Below are 24,122 nucleotides of genomic sequence, written 5' to 3'. Positions count from 1 at the left end.
AGTCAGTAAAGAATACTGTGGCGTGCAGCGTAGTGGTGGCGAAGTTAGTGGGGAACTGGCGGTGGTAAAAAGCCACGACGAGAGAAGACGTCGATGGGAATTTGTAGCTTGAGGAGCGGGTACCGCCAGAACTGCAACGAGAGGCAATTTACGTATAGCTGCGGGTCTCAGCACGAATTACACGATGGGGCTGTCCGGACGGTAGGGCCACACCAGCAAATGCCAACGGCTATCGAGCTTTGGTGGGTGCCACTCTTGTTCCTTCTGGTCCATGGCTGCAGGCGGAGCTTCATAGCTGGCAATTCTGAACTGGTCCTTTATCGGTGCTCCGATTCTCACGTCCGGCTCACGACTGTTGGAAACGGAGTAGTCGTAGCGAAATGCCGGAACAAGGGGACCAGGGTATGAGACTTCTGGAAACGGGCTCCTTATGCCGTGCGTGCGCATCGAGCGCGCTCCGCCTATCATTATTTTAGTCGTATCTCGTAGCAGGCACCACAGCGCCGGCTGATAACACCGACCTTAGTCTTCCTGCGTTGCCGCATATACATATATATATATATATATATATATATATATATATATATATATATATATATATATATATATCACTGCGGCATTCTAATGCCCTCACGGCTTTGTCGTGAGGGCATTGTCGTGAGGGCATCATACAGTCGTCGTCATGACGTCATGCCATCATGGTCGTGACAAATCCCGGCGGGTGAGTTTCACACAAAGTGCGCAGACCCCAATTTAAATGGACCACCGCTGCCGCCATAGAATTTACAAACTTGAGCTCTGCAGCGCAACCCAATAGCCACAACGCTACTCCGACGAATATTCGCTTCATCTAAGCTTAATTTTTTTACGTTATAATCATGTAAAGGCCATTTTAATAATAAGGACCACGCTGGTTCGTATGACCTATTTCTTTAGCGACAACATTTTCGGAAAGCAAGTAATATCAACAGCAAAGGGCAGTCACTAGCAAAATCCCATCTTCTCTAATATAAGAAACATTTTCACACGACCAAATTGCTCGTTTTGCACCCTATTTGTTCTGATGTGGATATACCAAAAGTGTGTTGTTTCCTCGGAAAGCATGAACACAACCTAGTGTGTTACCTGCAAGCTATAACGTAGAAGACTACAGGCGCGAGTACTACGAACTATATTTGCCACTAATACCATACCGTTCAACAATATCTGCTCTATGATAAGTGCTGCAAGCAAAATTACGTTCTAGGCTATCTCAATACACATTCGTGGGCGTGTTTCCTGCGGCGAAACGAAGTCTTTTTTTCTACTGAGAAATAACGGAAGATTATTTACGTTGTAGTTATATCCTGGCAGCCCTCAGTACCATGTAGCCGTAGTTAATGCGTTGTCATTTCCATGTGCCTGCACATATCAGGTTTACTCAAACATACGAGAAACCCAAGGATGACGTATATGCATGCAGTGACAAACCGCCAGCTGTTGTAACATTCCACTTACGTCGCGGCTTAAAGCGCCAGCGTAAAGACGTTTCTTCTCTGTATAATTCAGGTGAATCGAATTGAACTACTCCTTCCACATATCTTAACGATTCGAAACTCACTCAACAACGAATACAACTTAAACTTGAGTACCCTTCGTAAAAATTAACACTTACTTATCACTCCACTTAAGTCAAATGCGATGACTGCGCAGCCAGGCCTCGCGTAAAAAAAATTGTAAGGTCCCTGGGGCACATGAAAAAATTCATCCTCCTTGTCCAGGCCTTCCGAACCATGTCAAGAAAAAACAAAAATGTGTTTTAGTTTTTTTAGCAGCTGAAACTTCACACGTGTATTTGCACTGACGATGATCCTTTGGCCTAATTATTGGAGCACACGATATTACTAATAGCTTTAAGAACTAACTTTGTAAGGAACGTGTTCAATTTATCGAATAATACTGAAATTGTATGCTACATTTCGCAACAATTGAAGGAGTGCTGAGGCTTCAAAACGACCTAGAATGCCAATAGCTGCCTACATCAAAACTGTCACGGATCTCCTCCGGAGAACACTCTGGCCGAAAGAATGGACTAGGCGACAGGTGTACCCACACAGATGCACATTTAATACCACCCACGCGACACGAACAACAGCACACAAACCTAACAAAACACACAAGATACAAAAAACTATCAGTACACACGAACCGGTAACACTGCCACTAGCGTTCTATTGAGAGTGGTTGGCGTTCGTGCTCACGTCTGGATCGGTGCGGATGTGGCGTGGTGTGGGTCCCGTAGCCGGCGTCGGAGTGGCGTTCGACGTTCGAGGGCTGGCGTCGCTGGAGGCGTCGTTGGTTGCGTCGTACACGCTCCCGGTCCAAGCGCCCGTGGAGGTGTGGCCGATGATGTTGGCGTTGGGGCACCACCCGGAAGGGTGGCAACAGCCCTTCCGGGGTTTTACACATGTTTTACACATGGCTAGAGAAATAGTAGCCCTGTGTTTGTCTTGTTAAGCTCTGCGCCACTAGGTGGCTACAGTGTGCAGGCCCTTCAGGCCACTCAGGTATACGCGAAAGCCCCTTCATCACAGCGGTAGTAGTGTGGAGCAACTTTACATCTCCGCCCGTCCGCCAAAACGCCCAACTCGCCTGCGGTTACAGGAATACCGGACACGCTCGGCGCTGCAACAGAACGCTCGCAACGCACGCTGCTTGGATAGCTCCCACGGGGTATCGACGGCCAGGCGGCTGGCAGAGAGGCTGGAGAGGTTTCGATCGCTGGCTCGAAGGCAACCGGAAGTAGACAGCACGACGTCACATCATCAGGCAGAGCCAGCGAAAGAAAATCATATGGCTAGGGAGGAGGGTAATTTAATCAAATTACGTTACATTACTTTATAGACTCATGCATATACCTACTTATTCCGTCAAATCTGAGAGAAAACAGAAAATTTGAAATATTATTGTCCTGTCTGCGACTTGGCACTGCATTTACGCGACGCTTTTTAAACAGGATACAACGTTCTTCGAGTCTGTGGTATTCCTGTGGCCATCCAGGCGAAGATGTGCGTCATAGTATAGGATACGATAGAAATAAACTTTATTTGTCCAACGGTTATTGCTGTTGGTGCCCGGGGCTAGGCTGCCAGGGGTCCATCGCCCGAGGAAAACATTCTAAGATCCTCGGCAATGGCGCTGGCCCGCTCGACGGCCCACTCCTGATCTTCGGGCGCTTCACTGAGGCACCCGAAGGAGGATATGTGCGTCATATCCTCCTCGAGTAGACAAAATATGATTCACCGTGAAGGGTATTGCAAGCAAATTTGTTGCGTTTATGTCGAAGACCATTCGCAGTAAAAAAAATACTTGTTACATCACCAACAGCGGGCCTTCACAAAAGAGCAGTTCTTGCTTTGAAAAATGTTTTCGGAAATACAAACATATGGGCAAATATTCAATTTCAGTTTGTTCTAATAAGCTAAGTGAGTGATATAAATCTTCTGTGTTCAAAACTTATTTATTTGCTGACCGTATTTCTTACGCTATGTGCAATTACTTGTGTTCATGGCTACGGCCATTCAAAATATTTGACTTTATATATGCCTATGTGTGCTAAACTCATGCCCAAAACTGTGATTCATGTACTGCTATACTATATTGTGTTCATACACCTGCTGTTCTGCTCAGTGCCATATTTCGTTATATTATTCCTTCTTTTTGCTCATATTTGTTTCCTTTGCCAAGTGACAAGGAGTAGCCGTGGACGCCATGAAAGCACCAACTTGTACTATTAATTATTTCAATAAAAAATAGTTTTATTGTGGTTGCATCAAAAGCAAGTGAAAAATCTCAGTGCTATATCTATTACCTTTTCACGCTCAGCCATGACTGAAGTACACCCCTTGCCTACGAGCCACCGGGCTTGTTCGCCCCAGCTGCAGAGTCCTCTTTTTGGCATTGAGTTCCACTACCAATGTAAGATGAGTCTTCTCCTGCGCAATGTTGTTTGAAGTATTGTTCGCAGCCGCTGATGGCTTGATTACTTGAATCATGTTTCACCCACAGCATACAATCAGGTTTGATCTCTCCTTCGCTCATCGCAGCTGCATCTTCACGTTCTTCAAGGATCAGAACTGCCAGGAGACAAATGCGAACAATCAATAACAAACAAATGAGCACATGTAACGGAGCGTCATAAGTTCGAAACAAAAGCAGGCGAATTAGGCCCTACAATTGTGCTTCTCAGCTAAGCGACCTCGTTTTGTGAACATTTTGCCACTGAATAAATTAAAGTTAATGCCGCTGTTTTACGCGCCAACCGCGCGACCTAATTATGAGGCACATCATTGTGGGACGTACAAATTAATATTGACCACCTGGGTTTCTAACGGGCACCCATGTACGGCACATCGGCATTCTTGCCTTTCGCCCTTATCTGAGTGCGGTCGGCGCGACGGGGATTCGATCCCGCGACCTCGTGCTTAGCAGTGCAACGCCATAGCTGCTAAGCCTGCACAGCGGGTGCAGCTGAATAAAGACTAGGAAAATGTGGCCAACAAGGGTCTTGTTATTCCATTAAAGGGCCCCTCACCAGGTCGGGCCATTGTTCAAGCTGACAAGCACTGAGCATACATTGCATGATAACGATCGTGACAGTATGATCATGCAAAGTATGACATCGCTACGCGCCGCGGGAAGGTCTGAACTTTCAAACCAAACGCCGTGTGCTCTTCTCTTCGCGGCCACCGCACTCCAAGACGGGAGAATGACGTATGTCAGCAAGTGCGCCTACGGACATGTATACGCTGTGACGTCGCTCAAACTTACCCGTGACACTTCGAAATGTATTCAAGGCGCCATCTGTTATTCGGGTGATATGTTGCTTAAACAGAGGAATTAAAGATTATGGAAGTAATAAAACACACAAACCGAATGTCTGCGTGTTCTTGTTTTACTTCGCACCGCAGCAAGAGAGACGTACTTCCGTTTCGTCGGCGTGTTCCCACCTCGTACAGTCGCGTGCGCTGACAGCGAAACTATGTCGCCGTTTTCCACCGTGTTACAGCGCGTGATCGTGCTCTGTGATCCGCTCGCGTCTTCCTCAGTGTTCGCGTACCACTGAATTGTGCCGCTAGCCAGGTGTTCTCGTGCACAGCACGCACAATCGTGCGCTGCGCGAAACGAGACGAACGCAACAGCTCACGCACGTGACCGTCACGTGAGCGCCGCACAGAAAAAAAAATGCCAGAAAAGAAAAAGGAAGCCGGGGCCCGTGATGTATGCGTCACGCGATCCTCTAGCTCCGGTATGGGAAAACGCAGGGAAGGAATTTCGCTCGTGGAGGCTCGATGAGACAAGTGGAGAGAGTGTCCTTGTTGGCGGTTGGGTTAGCTGCACGGAAATATGCCTGTCTCAGTTGTTATTGAACCAATTCGAACAATTCTTGTGGTATCACGGTTGTAAGAGGGCGTGTAAGAAGTTCTAGTGTATAAACAAAATTTACTGTGTGGTCTAGTGAGAGGCCCTTTAAGTATTCTAAATTTGTTAACACGTCTCTTTCGTGTGGTTTTGTAGGAATTATTGACGACTGAACCTCATCTTAATTTTTCTTCCTTGTTTTTCACGCTATTGCGCTATATTCCAACATTTGCATAAGCAAACTACCACAGGGTGAATTTCTTTAACCCCGCCTGCGGTAAATTTGCTCCGAGCCGGCTTAAATTTTTCTATGACCTTGAACTTAGTTTCCAAATGAACCGAGGAGCAAAAAGAAAATAAAGCCCCAAGTTACGAAACGAGCTTGTTAACGTGAAGGACAAACTAAGAAAGGAAAGGTTTCATGGCGCTGTATGTAAGATGCCGTGCGCGGACTGCAGTTATGTCTATATTGGTGAAAGTGGCAATTTTGAGCGGCGCCTAAAGGGAGCACATGAACGATGTGAAAAAGGAAAAAGTCACCTCCAGTGTGCTTGCCGGACACGCAGTGGCCAAGCAGCACGATTTCACCTGGAGCCAAGCTTCAGTCGTCGCCCAAGAAAAGAACTGGACAAAGCGACAGTATCTGGAATCCCTGACTATCCAAACAACCGCACACACGCTTAATCGAAACGATGGCAATCTCCTGCCAACATGCGCAAGATGCCTGAAGCGATCATTGACGCGGATTTAAGCAGGAGGTTCTTTTGCCTCTCAGCTCAGTGAACAAGGCTTCCGTGTGGAAGCCGAAACGTTGAAAATTTTTGACAACCCCATTTTTGACGGCGTTCTGTATTTTATTCCTATTATTCCGATAAGCTCTTCAGTGCGCAAGCCCTGGGTTTCGCTATCATGCCAATCTGCTAGTGCAACCAGCGGCAGTGGAGCACTCGACCGGCTATAGCGCGCGCTATTCCCACTCGCTCACTATCCTTGCCAGAGTTACCACACAACACCTATAATACTGGATAGATGGATAGAGAGAGAGAGAGATGGATAGATGAACCTTATAGTGGTCCTTTGGGGCAAGCGTTAGCGCGCAGTAGGCCGCTCCCACGTCGGAGCAAAGAGGCCGAGCTCTGAGCCCTGAGATACGCGCCAATGCTGACGTTTGCCTAACGTCGGTTGTTTCGGATTGCCAACTTTCCCACTGAACCGAAAACCGATAAAAAACACCTCGGTTTCTTTCCGAAACGAAGTAATAAATGACGTTTCGGTTACATTTTCGTTCCGATAAAAAACATCGTTGTTTTTTTTTTTTCGTTTTTCTGTTCGTTGCGTTCTGACCCACTGGCTATGGTCACTCCACTCGAATACGGTTCTTGCTGCGAGCGTGTGAACAAAAATTGTACAAGTCCTGTTGCACCTGCATGTATCGTAAAAAAACGGAGGACAAACGTGATCAGAAAGCTGAGGGTCAAGACTTAATTCGTTGTGTGCGCTGTTTTCTACCTTTGACCGGCGTACGCTTAAGGTTTTAGTATGATGGCGCCCGCTGTGCTTCTTCTTCTCTCTCATTCGCGTTCCGTTCACTGCTTAATTATCGCACTGCACTTGCGATTCAGGCGTTCGTAAGTACTGAGAGCTTCGCTGTTTACACAGGCCCCGGCTTGAAGCACAGTGCAGTAACATAAGCAGCGTGCAAACGCGCGGTCAAGTACATTATACAGAACGATATCTCAATACCAGAGGTAAACACTAAGAAACATGCCGTAATTAAAATTCGAGACTGAATTAAGGAAAACGAATGCATATGATATTCAACAGCGTCCCGCTTTGAGAAGCAGTGGCAGCTTGAGGTTACAGCGCGTGTGCGTTGTCTACTTCTATGTCGTCGTCGAGCTGTTGCAAGGATGTCGAGAGCAATGTGCGACGACAACGTAACCGCTCTTCGCAGAGCTGGATGTACTCCGCCTCCACGTCTATGCCAAGTTGTCATAGCTTCTCTTTTTTTTTTCAGTACTAGTCAAAATGACATTTTATGGCACGTCACGTTTACTAGGAGGCTTTCTTCATATAAACTTAGATTCAAAAAATATTCGGGGCCAAATGTGTGCCCCCACAACCTCTCAGGTGTTCTCATTCCGGTTGCGAAAATATTATTTTAGCCGTTAGAAAGTTTGAAACCCTTAAAAATCTCTTATTGCGTTCTATGCAAAACAGCACTGCCTTCATGTACAAATCGAGCAAGAATAGGCGAGCTAAATAGGTGCTCGCGTTCTCAAACAGTTTTTCGTATAGAAGCAAGCGTTGCCCATGTGTGTGAATGCGCGTGGTGCGTCACTGTGCGGGTTGCAAAAAAATATATAATTCTTTCTTTTTCTGTGTTTTTTCAGCGGGAGAGGGATTTGGGGTGGAGGGAAAATTTATTGGCTTTGCCGTAAACAAGCAGGCACGAAGGAACGAGATGGAAAGAATCGTCAGCGTAGGCCGCCGTGTAGCATGTGGAATTTTATTTTATCCGCTCATTTCGCTACGCCTTGTTCCACAAAAAAAAAAGACAAGCCTAGCAGGTTGCCCGCTTAGCCACGAACGCCTTGTCTCGCACATAGCAGCGAACAGCAGTTGGAGGACTCCACAAAACAATGGTGAAAGCAGCAGCTACGTGCACAGCTATGCTGTCGAGATAGCAATTTCGTCTTGCCATGCCTTCGGCTAGGTGGCGGGTGACCTTTTACTGCAAATCAAGAGATGGAGCTTGACATTTCGTGCATCCCCTATTGAAATGAAGCTTTTGATCAAAAACAGCGTGATGCAGAGTGCCCTTCCTTGTGGCACTGTGCGGTGAAGAAATGACCTCGATATCGCTACAAATTTAACATGGAAGCTATGATCCTTGACGTAGGTCATCAGTCAGCAAGATGCGCGCTCATGTGGTTGGTATTTCACCATGTCTTCCGATCGTCATCGAAAACGAATTCATGAATTTTAGTTTGTATTCTGGTAAGGTCGTTCGTTGCGCCGCGATAGAATTTGGGTTCACATTGGTGTTCACAAAGTGCGTCATTACATTTTACAGCCATTTTATAGGTTACACTCAAACAGCTGACTGACGCGCTTAGAGGATAGCTATTGACTGAAAACATTATTACCCCTTTTTTAAACAACTATGGTAATCCTCTCCCACCAGTATTTTAGAAAAGTACCATTTAATGTGCATACGGTTAGAGGTACAAATCCGTATCGTGTGCATCACCTTGTAGATGCCATAACATTGTATAGTGCATGTTTCCCGGAACTGCGGAACGACTCTTTCGTAAAGTGACCAGCCTTTTTGTGGGCTCGAATAGCTTGTAGTGTCCCCGTTGAGGTGGCGGCGATGAGAACAGTGTTGTCGTTAGGCGCAGAGGAGCAATTGCTTGGCACTTGATTGCATCTTAGCAGTTCCTGAGCCCGCACGATCAGGCTTGGGTCTCCGGTTATGTGGTTGCTGTGTTTGTAGCAACAAGTCACGACGTTCATTGTGGGAGCTTTCTCGGCCATGGCAACTGGTGAGATGATGACGGCTTAAAAACAGCTAAGATGCCTACTCTGCTATCAGCCACCGCCAGAAGCTGATGCGCGAGGCGAATTCTGGTTTGGCGTCGAGAATGAACCCAGCCAAATAAAGAGAACTCATGGTAGACAGTACATATATAAGTGATTAATTTCGTGTGCCACGTATTCATATTATAGCATTGGTCTGCGAAGCGCTTAACTATTTCACCTGGTAGAGTCCAGGGGACCTCAGCGGACGGGGTGAGAATAAAACTTATCTGTGCATTACCTTGCGGATCGATTCTCACGGCATTTTACGCTACAGTCGGGAACGCGACCTGTAGCTTTAATAATTATTTCCCCAATGACTTCTGATTCCATACAGTCCAGTTATCGGCACCGTGAACAATAAAACTTTTTTGTGGCGACAGCAATTATATGGACACCCCAGGAGCATTTCTGCCGTCAACGTAGGCGTTGGCGTAGGCGTCGCCGTAATGTTCTGTATAAAGTCCAAGGGTGATAACACCGTCACCACGCGCCGTATGCTGTACGTGCGAGTGAAAGCGTGCGAGGGTGAGCCGACGATGGCGACGCAATATCGCGCACACAAGGGAGGAAAGAGGGGAGGAAGCGCGCCACCTTCCGTCGCGCGCAAGGCACTGGGGGATGGGAGGGAGGGGGGCGTTCTACTCCGGCGGCTGCTGAGCATGGCGCGGCCGCGCGGCCCCTCTCGTGAAAGTGATCTGCGATGAGTACAGAGCCTACGTGCGCCGCGAAGCTCATAGCTTCGTGTGCGCTGTGTTCTCGCTGCTTAGTTCGCGTTGAAGCTAGAAGCCGCACGGAGGTTAATTCGCTCGCTGCTGCTGCCGTCTTCCTCACGCTTGCGTTTTGACAGCGAGTGTCCACGCTCATCGAGTGAGATCTGTTTATGTTTGGCTGTGGTCTCGTGACCGAATGATTATTAATTTAGTTAGTATGCGAATGTTTACGAGTCTATACGGCCGATAAAGCTCCTATCTTCATTTCGTACAGCTGTCTACTAATTTGCTATCGCAAATAATGATTCGCTTTTCGAGCGAAACTGCTACTTTTTTCTTGAGCAGCATTCGTGATATATATGCATTCAGGATTACTGCTGGCATAGCTCGATACCACAGGAAAGTTCCGTCCAAGTAGATCAGCTGCCTTTTAATGGTCGAGTTGCATGAACTAAATTGGCGAGCTCATTTTTCTCGCCCATATTCTATCAATGTTTACTGTTTCTTTTTTGAAGTTGTTATTCTACATATATGTCCTAGAAGAGTTGAAACTAGTCTTCTTTTATTCACAAGCGAAATTCCACTCGAACAATAGGTATGGGACAACTCGTTTAGCTACCTTCACAACATGCCCTAATAAATTCATCGCTTTCTTTTAGAAATCACATACCGATACATATTAACTGTAAAGCTAAAAAACACCAACACGCAATTTAAAAGCTATCTTCGTCTAATATAATAAATGTTGACTCATAGACAATACCGTATGAGGCCTCGTTTCAGCTTACACAAGACGGTTGATTAGTTCCATTCTTTTTCACTAATCATCTGGAGCAGAACGACGCCTTATGGTCCGCTCCGCTACAATTTCCCACGCTGCGGCGCTGCAAAGAATATCGTTGCTTCTCAATTTATGATGCGCGTGTCTCCCAGCGACGCGAGCAACGTGTAGTCAGCTTCGCTGCAAACCAACAAGAAAGAATACTTGGTGCCCCGTCACGCTCCCTTTACTCCGGTAGTGGAGCGGGTCATGTGTCTTAACTGACACTGTCGTCGCGGACGTTGTGTGCATCCAAACCGGCGTTCGCACTTGGCTGACGTTTCCCCAGTGTTAGGATACACTGGTCTGAGCGGAGCAGAAGGAAAACGCTCAGATAAATATCTATGTTATCAATGCCGTCGATTTGTCTTTCGGAGTATGCGAGCGCGCCTTCACGTCACGACGAACCTACTATAATCTGCATGTAATCGAACGGTATCCAAAGCGGCTGGCGTGAACGGGCACACAACGTCGAGGGCATGTGCGTAAAACTCATGGACAAAATTATCAAGGGGAACATGAGTCGCTACATCATATCTTCCCTTTAGCCTCACTACAAGCTGCTTTGAATTCCACGTCTGATAACTATCGTTACGGAAGATAAGACGCAACGGTTGTCCAGATTCTAAAGAACCGCGTATATTCAGTGAATGGTTCACTCTCGCCTGAATGAGACAACAGTCTAACAGCTGTGCTGCTTCCTGCTTCCACCAGTAGCTGCTTCCTAACCATGTCCTCTTGGCACTCACTAAACGTCAAAAAACCTAGCCTTCCCAATGGGCAACCGCAGTGTCCTTGGCATATCTATATCTAAGACCCAATAAAACTAATGCGTCCTGTCTGACTCAGCCTGGTTTAGATTCTTCGACAGTGAATCTGCAGTTACAAGGAAATTATACTTATCTAAACATTGTAACCGCGCTGAAGCTCTATCCGCCATTGCGCACACAACTTCACTTGTTCGCACGAAACTTTGATGCAATTTATAGCCTGGGTCTAGGTCTAGTAACTCGTGGTCTAGATGCCTCGCGGTCGCATGTTAGAATTTTTTGAGCAGTTCCTTGGTCCTAAGGTGGCATAGCGTTTTATGCCTGTGGTTGAAAGCATGTTCCACGTCTGCCTTTGTTCCACGTCTAGCAGTGGCACTGGCTGACACTAGCAGGTCTTCGTCTACTACATGTGCTATATTATCTGAGAACATGGACGGGAAGAGATCATGAGCCATAGCTGAACTCGCGGTCCTTCTTCTAGGTGTTCTTCATTTTAACTATTATTTTATTTTATCAATGTTATGGAACTTGATCGGATGCGAGTTGTCTAAATATGCGTAAGCATTGTACAACTCGCTCATCTCCACGCATCCCGGTGTCGTTATCAATGTTATGGAACTTGATCCGATGCGAATTGTCTAAATATGCGTAAGCATTGTACAACTCGCCCATCTCCACGCATCCCGGTGTCATTATCAATGTTATGGAACTTGATCCGATGCGAGTTGTCTAAATATGCGTAAGCATTGTACGACTCGCTCATCTCCACACATCCCGGTGTCATTATCAATGTTATGGAACTTGATCCGATGCGAGTTGTCTAAATATGCACAAGCATTGTACGACTCGCTCATCTCCACGCATCCCAGTGTCATTATCAATGTTATGGAACTTGATCCGATGCGAGTTCTCTAAATATGCGCAAGCATTGTACGACTCGCTCGTCTCGACGCATCCCGGTGTCATTATCAATGATATGGAACTTGATCCGATGCGAGTTGTCTGAATATGCGTAAGCATTGTACAACTCACTCATCTCCACGCATCCCGGTGTCGTTATCAATGTTATGGAACTTGATCCGATGCGAGTTGTCTAAATATGCTAAGCATTGTACAACTCGCCCATCTCCACGCATCCCGGTGTCATTATCAATGTTATGGAACTTGATCCGATGCGAGTTGTCTAAATATGCACAAGCATTGTACGACTCGCTCATCTCCACGCATCCCAGTGTCATTATCAATGTTATGGAACTTGATCCGATGCGAGTTGTCTGAATATGCGTAAGCATTGTACAACTCACTCATCTCCACGCATCCCGGTGTCGTTATCAATGTTATGGAACTTGATCCGATGCGAGTTGTCTAAATATGCTAAGCATTGTACAACTCGCCCATCTCCACGCATCCCGGTGTCATTATCAATGTTATGGAACTTGATCCGATGCGAATTGTCTAAATATGCGTAAGCATTGTACAACTCGCCCATCTCCACGCATCCCGGTGTCATTATCAATGTTATGGAACTTGATCCGATGCGAGTTGTCTAAATATGCGTAAGCATTGTACGACTCGCTCATCTCCACACATCCCGGTGTCATTATCAATGTTATGGAACTTGATCCGATGCGAGTTGTCTAAATATGCACAAGCATTGTACGACTCGCTCATCTCCACGCATCCCAGTGTCATTATCAATGTTATGGAACTTGATCCGATGCGAGTTCTCTAAATATGCGCAAGCATTGTACGACTCGCTCGTCTCGACGCATCCCGGTGTCATTATCAATGATATGGAACTTGATCCGATGCGAGTTGTCTGAATATGCGTAAGCATTGTACAACTCACTCATCTCCACGCATCCCGGTGTCGTTATCAATGTTATGGAACTTGATCCGATGCGAGTTGTCTAAATATGCTAAGCATTGTACAACTCGCCCATCTCCACGCATCCCGGTGTCATTATCAATGTTATGGAACTTGATCCGATGCGAGTTGTCTAAATATGCGTAAGCATTGTACGACTCGCTTATCTCCACGCATCCAGGTGTCATCATCAATGTTATGGAACTTGATCCGATGCGAGTTGTCTAAATATGCGTAAGCATTGTACGACTCGCTCATCTCCACGCATCCCGGTGTCATTATCAATGTTATGGAACTTGATCCGACTTGTATAAACCCTTATAAACACTCAGATAAGGCAGGTTTAATTAAGATAGAGTTCATTACGGCACTCGAGCCCACGACCACTGATGTTATTTAAACCGAAAATAATTATCCAGGGTTAATTAAGATAGTGTTAATTAAGGCACTCGAACCCTCGGCTTTTGGTGGAAATCGAAAGCACAACCTTTGGGGTTAATTAAGGTGAATTAAGGTTAATTTAGCGAAGCTGTTCCAAAAATTTGGAGGACGCTTAAACTTTGCCTTTAAGAGTGGGAAGCCGATAGCATTCAAAGATCCCTGACTACTTCTCGCGCTTCCCGGCAACTGCAGCGTATGTAACAGGAATGTTTACCGGGAAGCGCTCGCGGAGAACGCGGGGGCACGAAGGCGGGCTCCCTAGTCGAAACGCGGCCTCTTGCATGGGCCGCGATGGATGGATGGATGGATGACGCGGCGGAGGCCAGTGCCACCTGGAAGTGTTTCAAGGAAGCGGGCGCGCCACTTCGTGGACTCTGAGATATTTACGCGCCGGCGTGCTCAAATGGCAGACGCCGTCTCGGGTCTGTACATAGTATAAACGCTGGAAAAGGAGTTTCTTTGATTTTTCGCGTATACGAATTACGTTTTCTCGTATATTCAAATCACAATCCGAGAGCTATCTTGTCTGTAGGTTGTGTGTAAGTCGATTTTAGCTTGAGAAGTGCAATTAGTTCAGTGAATTCCTTGCGTCACATGAACGGCCTGGGTATGTGTGGTCCGAAATCTGTTTTTGATGCCGACGCTGGACGCGGGAGGCTGACGCCGGTGCGGGATTTTCTGCGACAAGGGCTCCTTAACGCTATTGCGTTATAAGCACCGCTACATTTGCGGAGGGGAGTATGCAGTGCTTTATTCCTGTTTCGGGTGCTTATTTTGAGCGTGTTTTTTATTGAAACGTATGCTGGTTCTGTGTGCTGTACAGGGGTTTCAAAGAACGTGTGCATTGTTGGCTTCACTTTACTGAGCGCTTGTATCCTGTTCCTTAAGTGAGTATGAGCGATAGCATCTTTTCTTTTGTTGTTGTTGTTGTTGCTTGCTTACGGGGGCATGAACCATTGCTCAAGAGAGTATGAGCCACTCATTGGCTTACGCGACAGACAAATTTCTGGTTGGTTAGGCATAAAAATCATCACGCATTTAAATGTTGCACGCACCACGTCTACCTTGACATGTACATCCACGCATATTGTTTATCAATAGAATGTTTTTTTTTTCTTCATTTCATACAATGACGTATCGCGGTATTTTCGCGTTTTGTAAAGATGCATTCAAAAGAACTACTTCTTTCAAGATAACCAAAATAACATTGAATTCTCACATTGAAAAATTACCACGAGATTACTTAACGAAAGATCGCGCAAAGCATGCTTTAATATTGCCAAATATTAGAAAGCATGGTGCAACAACTATTCGGGAATAACCGCGTGTAAGTGAGAATGTTATTTTTTTCCAGTCAATGATGAGTTTAAATATATAAAACTAAATGAGTAGAATTACGGAAGAAATGTACTATATGTCTTTCACTAAAGTGTGGTGTATTCGAAATGCCATTTTGCGATTCAGCCTTAAGATTGCGCACCCGTACCAAAACTGCATTGATCCTAGCTCACTTGGCGTGATGTTTTGCGACTCAGTCGCAAGATGGTCTCCCTCAACGCCGCGGCTGGTTTTATGAAAGGCGCACAAAATTACCACGTTTCTTTCTCTCAGAATACTGCGATTTATAATATGACACTAAAATGCGCCAATCAGCTGGAGAGCGCTACGTTCTGCAGCAGCCATTTAAGCAGCCGCAAACGTTTTCTTAGTTCGCTCTTTCTTTAGGACGAGGGAAAAAGAAATGAAAATTCCGCGATTCCAGCTGGAGTTTGCAGACGATAAAGGAGATTCTCCCAGCTAAGGTCACCGGAACGCCGTTCACAGCGACATTATCCGTAGCGCAAAAAACCAATTGTTTACCCAAGTCATAGGTCACCTCAACAAACCATGTTTCTCAGAGACACATGTCTCAATGAGGTACTTTAGTTTGTAGAATGGCGTCGTCTGTACTGCATTGTTTATGATGTGTCTCTAAGACGTGGACTGCGCATATCAGTTCATTTTTTCCTTCATATTTATATGAAGTAGCAAGCTAGACAGGCCCCCAGATAACCCTTTCCAGGACTCATTAAAGAGCGTTCTCTCTTTCTCTCATGTTTTGCGGTTGGAACTACGAACAAAGCATTACGCGTATTTAATTTGCTTTATTATGGCTCTATTACTAAGGGCATCAGGCCGTGTTTAGGTAGGTTTATGCACGTGGCCAATCAATGACAATAAGCCAATCAATGAATTAGCGGTAAGAGGGAAACTAGAGGAATTCCGGATCAAGCTACAGAACAGGTATTCGGCTTTAACTCAGGAAGAGGACCTTAGTGTTGAAGCAATGAACGACTATCTCATGGGAACCATTAAGGAGTGCGCAATAGAAGTCGGTGGTAACTCCGTTAGACAGGAAACCAGTAAGCTATCGCAGGAGACGAAAGATCTGATCAAGAAACGCCAATGTATGAAAGCCTCTAACCCTACAGCTAGAATAGAACTGGCAGAACTTTCTAAGTTAATCAACAAGCGTAAGACAGCGGACATCAGGAACTATAATATGGATAGAATTGAACAGGCTCTCAGGAACGGAGGAAGCCTAAAAACAGTGAAGAAGAAACTAGGAATAGGCAAGAATCAGATGTGTGCGTTAAGAGACAAAGCCGGCAATATCGTTACTAATATGGATGAGATAGTTCAAGTGGCTGAGGAGTTCTATAGAGATTTATACAGCACCAGTGGCACCCACGACGATAGTGGAAGAGAGAATAGCCTAGAGGAATTCGAAATCCCACAGGTTACGCCAGAAGAAGTAAAGAAAGCCTTAGGAGCTATGCAAAGGGGGAAGGCAGCCGGGGAGGATCAGGTAACAGCAGATTTGTTGAAGGATGGTGGTCAGATTGTTCTAGAGAAACTGGCCACCCTGTATACGCAATGCCTCATAACCTCGAGCGTACCGGAATCTTGGAAGAACGCTAACATAATCCTAATCCATAAGAAAGGGGACGCCAAAGACTTGAAAAATTATAGACCGATCAGCTTACTGTCCGTTGCCTACAAAGTATTTACTAAGGTAATCGTAAATAGAATCAGGAACACCTTAGGCTTCTGTCAACCAAAGGACCAGGCAGGATTCCGTAAAGGCTACTCAACAATAGACCATATTCACTCTATCAATCAAGTGATAGAGAAATGTGCAGAATATAACCAACCGTTATATATAGCTTTCATTGATTACGAGAAAGCGTTTGATTCAGTCGAAACCTCAGCAGTCATGGAGGCATTACGGAATCAGGGTGTAGATGAGCCATATGTAAAGATACTGTAAGATATCTATAGCGGCTCCACAGCCACCGTAGTCCTCCACAAAGAAAGCAACAAAATCCCTATAAAGAAAGGCGTCAGACAGGGAGATACGATATCTCCAATGCTATTCACAGCATGTTTACAGGAGGTATTCAGAGGCCTGGAGTGGGAAGAATTGGGGATAAAAGTTGATGGAGAATACCTTAGCAACTTGCGATTCGCTGATGATATTGCTTTGCTTAGTTACTCAGGAGACCAATTGCAATGCATGCTCACTGACTTGGAGAGGCAAAGCAGAAGGGTGGGTCTGAAAATTAATCTGCAGAAAACTAAAGTAATGTTTAACAGGCTCGGAAGAGAACAGCAGTTTACGATAGGTAGCGAAGCACTGGAAGGGGTAAGGGACTACATCTACTTAGGGCAGGTAGTGACCACGGATCCGGATCATGAGACTGAAATAACCAGAAGAATAAGAATGGGCTGGGGTGCGTTTGGCAGGCATTCTCAAATCATGAACAGCAGGTTGCCACTATCCCTCAAAAGGAAAGTGTATAACAGCTGTGTGTTACCAGTACTCACATATGGGGCAGAAACCTGGAGACTTACGAAAAGGGTTCTGCTGAAATTGAGGACGACGCAACGAGCTATGGAAAGAAGAATGATGGGTGTGACGTCAAGGGATAAGAAAAGAGCAGATTGGGTGAGGCAACAAACGCGGGTAAACGACATCTTAGTTGAAATCAAGAAAAAGAAATGGGCATGGGCCGGACATGTAATGAGGAGGGAAGATAACCGATGGTCACTAAGGGTTACGGACTGGATTCCAAGGGAAGGGATGCGTAGCAGGGGGCGGCAGAAAGTTAGGTGGGCGGATGACATTAAGACGTTTGCAGGGACAACATGGCCACAATTAGTACATGACCGGGGTAGTTGGAGAAGTATGGGAGAGGCCTTTGCCCTGCAGTGGGCGTAACTAGGCTGATGATGATGATGATGCACGTGGAACACATTCGACAATGACTACCCGACTACGCGCTCTAGGAATGATGTTCAGGCTGAAAATTCGACCTCAACCTCAGTAATGAAGTTGAAGTACAATCACGGTGATGTCGATGGCGGCCACTGAAAGCCAACGAGAGGTGTCGTAAGTCCACCTCAACTTACGTACGTGGGTGAGGTTGAGTGAGGTAGTAAAATGTGATCACTTTCAAAAAGCCAGGCCCCTCGTTTTCGGATTCTTCTGGCTCATGCAGTCAGTGACAAAGCATAAACACCGCAAGAAAAGCAAAAAAAACATAAAAGCACCAGAAGCTTGATGTGAGCGAATTAGTCCACGTCTTTGTAGCGCTCATTTCTTTGCTTCAAGAACATAAAAACACGCACGCATTGCTACTACAATCAAGCCTATGTGATACGACCGCGGTTGATCCGAATTTGCGTGTTACACAAACTTTGAGAAAATCCCAACCATATTAAATTAAGTGCAGCACAGTCTGTGCTGGGACAAATGGGACGCAATCATGGGCCGCAGTGGATGATACAAATTTCACGGCAGCCACAACATTTCGCACAGTCAAAGGAAAACGGCCACGACATACAGTTACGAAGTCGCCGCATAGGATCTTGGTCGCTACGATGATCGAGGAAATTTACGGAATTTAAGATCACGCAATACGGCATGCATTGAGCTCTGGCAATTGGGCTTGTGAAAGAAACCGTTGTTTTACCCATTGCAGAAGAGCCTCCTCGACAACACTGGCAGAAAGACGGTTTAAAAGGTATGAGTAACTTCGTCAACCAAAGCCGGAGCAATATCTTACCTTGACTGTCGCACTGTGACTATGTTTTGTTATGGGTAATATAAAAATAAGATAATTCTAATACACTATGGCGCCACAAAAAGTTCGTCTAATCGAGTTCCTACTCTACTCCACCAAATGTGCGTGCACCATTCAGAACCCTCTCTAGCCTTGCGCACAGTTCTCCTTCCATCGCTAATCCTATGACGCATTTTCTGCGCCATCTAAACGTTCATGAATCAAAACATCCTACTGAATGCGAAAAGCATTTTAAGCCTATTTAAATTGTGCACACTACATGACTCCTGCAATTAACCCATGGCCCTCAGTCCCCAGCAGCTGCAGAGCACCTCACCAATGCGGCGGTCAGAACTGCGACGCGTCAGAGGGTGCTAAGAATCTTTGGTTCCGGACAGGCCGGCATTGGAAACTCAACCTGGCAACTTTCAAAACGCGAAAGCTCTCGAGTGAGGTTAGCTTAGCAGGGCTCTTTGATGAATTATCAAGCGTTGCCTGGAATATTATTGGCCTTGGTGAAGTTAGAAGAACCGGCGAGGCTTATACAGATGGGGCTAACACCTATGTCCTCTGCAACCGAGGTCTTCCAGATAAGACAGAATACGGGGTACGATTTCCAATCCTTAAAGAGATAGCAGGCAACATTGACATATTCGACAGCATTAATGAAAGGGCAGCATTCGTCGTAATAAATTGAAATAGGAAGTATAGAATCAAGGTAGCACAAGCCTACGCTCCAAAGTCCAGTCATGATGATGACGGAATAAAGCATTTTTTATAAAGACGTTTATTTACCAATGACACAGGTGCACAATCAGTATACTGCAGTTGTAGGCTATTTTAATGCAAAAGTGGGAGAAAAGCAGGCTAGGGAACAAGCAATTCGCAACTACGGCGTGGATTTTAGCTGCACTAGAGGAGAGATGTTTGTAGAAATCACGAAAAGGAATAGGCTCCGAACATTGAATACGTTCTTCAGGAGGCGCAGTAACCGGAAGTGGATATGGAAAAGCCCTACTGGAGCAACAAGTAATCAAATAGATTTCATACTCTGCCGATTCGATCATAATGCAGGATGTAGACGTATTAGGCAAGGTAAAATACAGTGATCATAGGTTAGTGAGGCCTGGGATTTCTCTCAATTTCAAGAGAGAAATGATAAAATTAGTTAAGAAGAATTGGGTCAACTTAGACGCTGTAAGCGTAAAAGCAGATGAATTCAGGCCAGTGCTCGCAAACATATATGCAGCCTTAGAACACGAAGCTGAAGATAGCATAAAAGTCATGAATGAAATCTTAACCAGATTGATTTCAGAAGCAGCAACTGAAGGGGGAGATAATGTACCAAAACAACCAGTAGGTAAGCTCTCCCACGTAAAAAAGGACCTAATAGGGACATGACACAGCATGAAATTATACAACTCAAAAATCACATAGAATTTGCTGAACTGTAAAAACGAATCAACAAGAGGAAAATAAGGGACATTCAAAATTATAACGTGGGAAGATGGAGGAGGCAGTAAAAAGTGGCTGGAGCATGAAATCAGAAAGAAGAAAAGTTGGCATAGGAGACGCCACGATGTATGCACTGAAAGGTAAGCTGGGTAAAGTCATCAGCATTTTATATGGCCGGCATAAGCAATTTATATATTTTATGACAAAATAAAAACAGCAGAAGAATTATATACTCCGCTGTACAATACCCAGAGCAGTCAGGATACCTCCATTGAAAGTAGTAATGAACAGGTTACAGAGGCTCCTTCTATACCTTGCCACAGGCACGTATCCAAGGGGGCGCCAGTGGGGGCACATCCCCCCTCACCGTCCACGCCACCACTTCTCACACACGTTCCTTAAGCGCCGCCAAATCAATGTTGAGACTTGACAACTATTCGGCGGTCAACATTTTGCTGCCTTTTTAACTCCTTTTGGATGGCGGTAGTTATCGACGTCTCCTGGTATGGGGAAGGCCAGTTTCCTCATCAATTCGGTGCCCGCGCGATTAACTCCAGATGCATTCAGTTGTCACCGTCTATTCAACGGTCACGCGCATCGTTGTTGCTTCGTTAGTTCAACCTTCTTCGTTTAGACTGATCCAGGGACCAGGAAAGGAATTCAATTCGTGGTCAGCTGGTCTGTATGCACGTGGAACGAGTTGCTGCCAGAGAAAATACCGATTGCGTTTAACTTTTCTTTTTGTTTCATTATTTCTTCGAGTGACGGCTCACCGCGACGCTGGAAGATCCTCGGAACCATATACCCGTGATATGGGTTAGATAAGGTAGAAAATAAGATAATCCGAGACAGCGTCCATCATCAAACCCTGCAATAACCCTTAAACTCATAGGCGATATAACTGTCACTCGTTAACTCGTCTGGTTTTCCCCTAATTGTACAGCTCTTTTCGTATAAAATTGCCAAATGGAAACAAGGGTCGCAAGAATTTGAGAAATTAAGCAGTCTACTAAGGGAAAGAGCCAAGGCAACAGCCAAACAGGAAGGAAAAGCAAAAAATTACAAATTTAACCGTTCTGTATGTAAATATTTATGAATCAACATCTTTTTATTTAAAAATGAAGTAGAGAAAACGCCCCCGGCAGTGAAGAACAATTCCGTGTGTTCTCAATGAGGCTTCTACAGTTATCATTCGAGCCGCCTAACGTAGTCACTTCTCTGCTGTGCTTATGTAGGTGTTTTTCTAAGCTTCCGCGGTGGCCGTAGTAGGTGCAGAATTGCAGCTTCCTGCGCTATACGCGGTTGTACGCGGCTGGCGGTCATGCATCGTTACGTAACTTCCCAAATAACAATACGAGTCGGTAGCGGCACTTAACTTGTTAGACCAGTAAACGAGGGATCCAAAAGAACTGTGATTGTTCCGCAATTATACAGACTGTCCCAGCTAACTTGGACCAAGGTTTTGAAAAAACGTATGCGTTCTTCAGAACAGAAATCGCGTGGATGTTGTTAGCGTTTATCTAAACTTACAGTACCATTTTTTGCTCCTCTTTGACTAATTAGCCGAGATAAATTAATTAACTTTCAAAATATAGCTTGAAGCGTTCAGGCATCAATAGGAAAGTTGTGGAGCTTCACAAATATTGCCCAACCCAGGTACTTCCAATGAGATAGACTTAGCGTGGCCGTTTTTATTCGGGAAAAACTAAAGCCCGCGGAGTTTTAAAAATGCCACGTGACAGCGCGCTCTGTGCGCCTGAATGCGCCGCGATTACAGCGCTCGCATGAGTGATTTGTAAAAACATCGCCTGCGCCGCGCCTTCCCTTCACTTACGAGAAAGGGCTTCAACCTTTGCTCGGCTCTGACATTACTGGCAGCGGCTGGCGACGGCGCTCCGAAAAAGCGCTTCGTCAGCAGCCGCTCGCGCCTGTCGCCGAAGAACGCGACGTCATCAGCCGTTTATTTCAATATGACGAGAAACTTTTTTCCAGTGTTCAAGTCGATGCGAAATAAAAAAATACACACAAAACATGCATCATACATCTGGAACCTGTGCGAGAGAAAGAGCATCATTTGTTACAACGCCGTTTTTCTTCCAAGCTGTGCCAGCGGCTAGATGCATGTGGGCTTAACTGTCTATTACTGTCGTGCCGCGCAACCGTTTCGAAGGATTTGTTGGCAGTGCCTAAAGCATGCCGTACTCAAGCGAGCAGAAGGCGAACATGGTCAGCCTTGGGAGCGGCACGGGGCGACAAGAGGAAAGCTGGCAAGGTATACCGAAATTGGCAGTGTGGGGGAAGACCCAGCGCGAACACAATTATGAGGAGTTACTTGACGCTGAAAGAAACACGTAGCTTCAAGAAGACGCGCCACAGAAAGGGGACCATCAGTGAAGAGGCTGCAGGAGACATTTTGGCTTTCACGACTGTAAACCTTCATTCCAGCGTGCGTGATGTGAGTGTTGAGGTCGGAATTTCAGTCTTGAGTGTCAAGAGTTATTAGGAAGGCTGAAATATATCCGTATCACCTCCAACTGCATCAAAAGCTGCAAGAAAGTGACTTTCAATGGCGGGTTGATTTCTCAAATTGGAGCCTTGTGAACCGTCACGAAATACCGGTTTTTGTTGACAAAGTGCTCTGGACAGATGAGGCAGTCTCCTCCAGAAATTCTCAAGCCAACATCCATAATGCGCTTTACTGGGGCGATACGAACCCGCATTGGGTGGCGCAGACCAGACACCGTGGTCATTCAGTGTGTGGTGCGGTATCTTGGAGGGAAGAATAATTGGCCCCATATTTTTTGACCGCATGCTGACTTCTCAGCGGCACGTGAACGACATCTTGGAAGGCCCAGTCGAAAATTTTCGCTGTGATCTTCCTCTTGCGTTTTTAAAGCGAACTTGGTATCAGCACGACGGTGCACCAGCTCACAGCAGCAGCCTTGCCCGAGCCTGGCTTGACGAAGGCTTCAAACGCCAATGGGTCGGGTGGCATGGACTAGTGGCATTGCCCAGTGGCATGGCCTGCAAGGTCACCGGACTTGACACCTCTTGACTTCTTCTTGTGGGGGCACGTGAAAGACCGAGTGTACCGCAAACCTACAACACCAGAAGCGCTAAAGGCAGAGATAGCTGAGGCCTGCAGCGACATACCGCTTTGCGTCTTCAAAAAAGCTACGTCGGACGTGTTGAAAAGGTGCCAATACAGCATTATGGCGGAGGGCGACTTGTTTAAACACATTTATTTAGACAGACATTACCGCGAATAAATCTCTACAACCGTTATCCATGAAAACTGTCATTTGTGTGAAACTTTTGTACGACGTGGAAAAGGCACGCAAGTAATGTGAAATTACAAATTATTCTCTGCCGACAAGGTATGGACAGGAAGCTAAAAAGCAACCTTCCGTGTCAGTTTACAATTCTTCTATTTAGGACAACCAGCGTAATTCACACGACGTTATCAAGCTTGTTATAATACGTGTTTGCTTGTTGGGGTGTTGCTCCCAAATTCGAACTAATGAGCTTGTCATTTTTCCTCCGCATGCATTCTGCTAGCGTGAGACCGCAATTATCGCCGCGGAAACGGGAGCCGCGCTGTATTTCAACTGCCGCACGAACCCACTGGCGTTTATCTCGGAACCAAGCAGAACGCGAAGCACTTTCGTGGGCAGCACGAAAGGCGCGAAGCGAGCGATGTTTTTTACAAAGCACGGTTGAGAGCGCTGTAATCGTGGCGCATTCGGGCGCACAGAGCGCGCTGTCACGTGGTATTTTTAAACTCCTCGGGTTTTCGTTTTTCCCGAATAAAAACGGCCACGCCAAGTCTATCTCGTTGGAAGTGCCTGGGTTGGGCAGTATTTGTGGAGTTCCACAAGTTTCCTATTGACGGCTGAACGTTTCAAAATATATTTGAAAAGCTAATTAATTTATCTCGGCTAATTACTCAAAAAAGACTAGCAAAAAATG

This window comes from Dermacentor variabilis, chromosome 11 (assembly GCF_050947875.1).
Source record: "Dermacentor variabilis isolate Ectoservices chromosome 11, ASM5094787v1, whole genome shotgun sequence".
Classification (NCBI taxonomy): Eukaryota; Metazoa; Arthropoda; class Arachnida; order Ixodida; family Ixodidae; genus Dermacentor; species Dermacentor variabilis.
The sequence above is the reverse complement of the archived record's forward strand: the minus strand, read 5'-3'. Positions refer to the sequence as shown.